We start from the raw sequence: 4,259 nt of genomic DNA on the forward strand, positions 1-4,259 counted from the left end.
TAATAAAACAAAGTGCAGGTTAGAAACTGGTTTACATACCAGCATGAAATAACTGAAGTGCAGCTCTTATTGCTTCGTGTGTTCGTGAAAGTTTAACCTTGAGCTGCAGCATACTTTCCTGGATTTTAGGACAGTATTTTATTACAGTCTATATAATCACTCCATCCACTTTCTGCCTTCTGAGTTGGAAACGTGCAAATATTCATTTAGAAAAAATGAAAATGTATTAACCCGAAGTAACATAGCATGGTCCTGTTTAGGCCGGTAAATAATTCAGGTGACAGTTAGTATCAAGGGTGAGCGGCCTTCTCTGTTATGGAACCCACTCTCTGAAACGAGCTCCCCGGGGAGATCAGATCGTCAAGTTCCCCGTGATCTTTTATATCTCTCCAAAAGACGTATTTTTAAAAGTCGATTTTCCAGTTTAAGCTACTTTTATGTTGTCTCCTGTTATGTTTCATCATCTCTTCTTACTGATTATTTTGAATTATTTCATGTTGCTTTTAATTTATTTGTTTTTAATTTTAAATGTGTCTATTTATTGCTTGTGCTGCTAGTTTCCCCCTCCCTATGATGTATAATTTTGAAACTTTTATTACAGTCTGTTTCATCACGTCTGTCTTTGAAAGGTGCCTCGAAAAGTTGTTATATAAATAAAACTTATAGATGTTCACATGGCATAAAGAAGAGAGGAGGTTGTTTAACTGTAGTGGTACGAGTTTCTTGAATTAATTGTGTTTTGGTATATTGTGATTTAAATATTGCTGATATTTAAAATCCTCTTTTGCTTTGTCAGCAAAAAACAGAACATGATATCAGTCGTCAGCAATCTTTTCTCTTCTTCTACACTGAATTTCATTATAACACTTGTTAAACACAGGTCATACAATAGGCGCCTGAAGTAGATGTACTTTTCTGGGACTTGACACATTTACAGGCCAATTTAATGAACACAAATAAAGAGTAAATCTACCTCTGTTAAGATCTACAGAGAAACGGGTTCCTCTGAGGTGTAAAGCAATGACCATGAATTGTAATTTTCTTCTGGTTTGAGTCCTTTTTTCCCCATCCTTTCCTGTCATGTCTCTTCTGGAGGCTCTCTAATAAAGACATAAAGTGTCCTTAAAGTACTGATAAAAGAGAACATTACTACAGGTCAGCCACACATCCTTAAAAAGCCATGACACTAAACCATGTTATATAAACAGCTTTGACACCATAAAATTAATTCCAGGTTCCCTGCTGTCTAGTAGCTGAAATTACACATGCTAACAGTACACAGACTCTATCATTTGCCACAAAAGAACTGAACTAAGGTAAATTAGCTACTCCCAGTCTTCTATTCGCCAGTCCCCGCATTTCTCTTTCGCTCCATTTCTTGTCTGGCAAATGTTTAAAATGGCAGTAATGATTGATTAGATGATGAATAACAGTGGAATGAGGTCAGATTACTTAAAGGTTCTGTTTTAAAGCTGTGGACATTGACTGGCTTATGTGATAATTATTTTTAGCCTGGTATTAGCTATTGGACATCGAGTATGACCATAACATGATAGCTTTCATTAGGCGCCCTGAAACCAGCAGTAATTTATATGTGCAAACAGACATGTATGATGATGTCAATAAAAAAATGGTGCTAGTATTATTTCAGTAATAATTTGTACAGTAAAGAGATATCAGCTGTGCAAGTCATTAGCTGAATGTGACCTGCGTGGCACGTGCTATTTTTAACCCCGTTTGATTTGAACAGGGGTTAAGTTACGGCCCATCAAAGGACTCCAACATGTCCGAGACAGGTGCTGCAATGGAGATGAGATCAAAACAATCATGTTGCTACAGAAAGGCGGCACAGCTTGCTTAATTGAGGCCTGTTTGTGTGGCACGCTTCTGGACAATGGATCAGGACTGGCAGATGTATTGTGGAGAGGGGGGGAGTTGAATGACACGCACAAAGCCACTGAGAACAATACTGCAGAAATAATTGGGGAAGGCAAGTCTATGTGTGTTTGTGTGTGCGTTTGTCTAGGAAGAGACAAAAATCAGGGGACTCATAAGTCTATAAGTTACACACATTCTGTTATTTAGCAAAGTTTGAATACTGCTATTAAAATTAAATCCTATGTTTTTAAAATTACATGAGTGACACCCCTAATTTCCTTACATGTTGTTAACAAAATCCGAAATAAATGCAATGACTTATTGAAACATGTACAAACATGGAAATGCAGAATGTAGGACAAGAGCCAGTTCTAGCAAGCTTAAAAGTCAATATTTGGTATGGTACCTTTTTGGTACCTTTATCCTTCAACACAGTCTGAACTCGCTCATCATTTCTTTAAGCAGTCTTCAGGAATAGTTCTCCAGGGTTCTTGAAGGACATTCAAAGCTCTTCTTTGGATGTTGGCTTCCTTTCTGTCCTGTTCTCTGTCAAGATGATGTCACATTGCTTCAATAATGTTGAGGTCCGGACTCCAGGGAAGCCAACCCAGTACTTCTTGACAGCCACCCTTCCACTGAGACCATTTCAGATGAGACTTCAGTGAGCTGATAGATCAACTGAAGGGCGAGTCTTTTGTCAGGTCTTTGCTGGATTCTTTCTTTTTCATAAGGACATGACTTTCAGGTGCTCTTCATTAGTTTTCAGGCCTGACACTTCTTCTTTTGTCCTCCAGTTCTCCAGTTTCCTCAAATTTTTAAGTACACATTGAATACCATGCTGAGATGTGCCAGAGTTTTGGCTAATAACTCTTTGAGAATCACCTTGTTAGTGTAAAAACAACTTCATGCGCATCAAACTGCATCATCGGCGGCTTTTTTGTAGATTCAACTAAAAACGGGGGAACAAATTATTTTTCGGGACAGGCTTCAAGTAACAAAGTGGAGAAATATACAATTGAAAGTTGTTTCTCAGGTAAGAACACAACAGTGTGCAGCTGTTGTGTAATATGTAGACACAACACTTGTTAAGGTGCGTTTGTCATGCTTGAATGATTCACAGGCCATTGTTAAGTGGCTAAATAATTAAACAAATTAAAAAAATGTTCCTCTGAAAATGGTCTGAACTGAAAATTTACAAGAAAATCTGGCTACTTTGAAGGAAAATGTGAAGAAATGAGGCATGACTCAAGACTTTTTCACTGCACTTTATAGAAGAGTGCATAAAGCCTCTTTTTTAGTTGTTACCTTTATAAAGTGGTTTGATACAAAATGACAGCTACTCACTAGTGGCTGATGTGCATTATTTAGATGTGGCCGCACGTGGATGAAATACACCATTACAATGCTGCTTACACTCAGAATCATTAATATTTAACAACTTGAAAGGAACTGGTCTTTTACATGAGTCATTATAATACATTAGTTAAATTTACAGCTAATGCTTCCTCAATTTTCGTCAAATAAAGTTTGAAAGCAAGAGTTTTTAATGGACTGTTTGTACATTGTGGTGCTGCCACTTTTTCTTAAGTAGCCTGGGATGTGAATGTTTTTTTCCCACCACTTTACAGATGATAAGCATTTGTGGCTAATATATTATGAATTTGCTGTAGATTTGTGGTTTGCATGTAACCCATTAAAGTCTAAACAGATGGTGTAAGTTGCACACAGTCAAAAGTTTCTTGACAAACTGTTTTGTTAGGGTCATTTTGGAACACCCAGGGAATAAAAAAATCTGGCATTTCAATAAAAGAAAATATTAGTAAATAATGTAGCTGTCCTTGTTTTCTTTTTTGTGTCACCTCTTTGGGAGTTTTGACCACTGCTGTAGCAAACATTCGATTCAGGGACGGTGTAGCTAATGTTACACAACATTAACGAAACTCACACAAGAGGCAAATGTGTTAAAAGATTTCTTATAGTGGAATAACATTTAAACTTTCTCCAAGGAAAGGCTTAATCATGGCCTTACTCACGATCTCCCCCTTTCCAGTGGTACGTATTGATCTGTGTGTAGCTTAATGTTGGTCTTTATGGCTACACTGCGGTCAGACAAGCCAGTAGGAAAAACTACTTACTCCAGCCCACTGTTATAACTGAATCAATCCATTAGGTGAATATTGAAACTGTGGTCACTCTCCACAATGTGTAGTGATTATATATGGCTGCAAATTGAATTATTCAATATGCGATTCAGTTATGAGCAGCATGTAAAAAAAACAGATAGAGATGAATGTTTTCCTCAGGCCGCGGCGCATTACATCTATACATAAAATTGAAAATGGGGAACCATGACATTAGGCCATGAGACATAATTACAGGCC

This window comes from Aulonocara sp. 'chitande type north' Nkhata Bay, linkage group LG1, assembly GCF_057382095.1.
Source record: "Aulonocara sp. 'chitande type north' Nkhata Bay isolate Kocher_YH1m ecotype deep benthic linkage group LG1, A_spYH_male_GT1.1, whole genome shotgun sequence".
Taxonomy (NCBI): domain Eukaryota; kingdom Metazoa; phylum Chordata; class Actinopteri; order Cichliformes; family Cichlidae; genus Aulonocara; species Aulonocara sp. 'chitande type north' Nkhata Bay.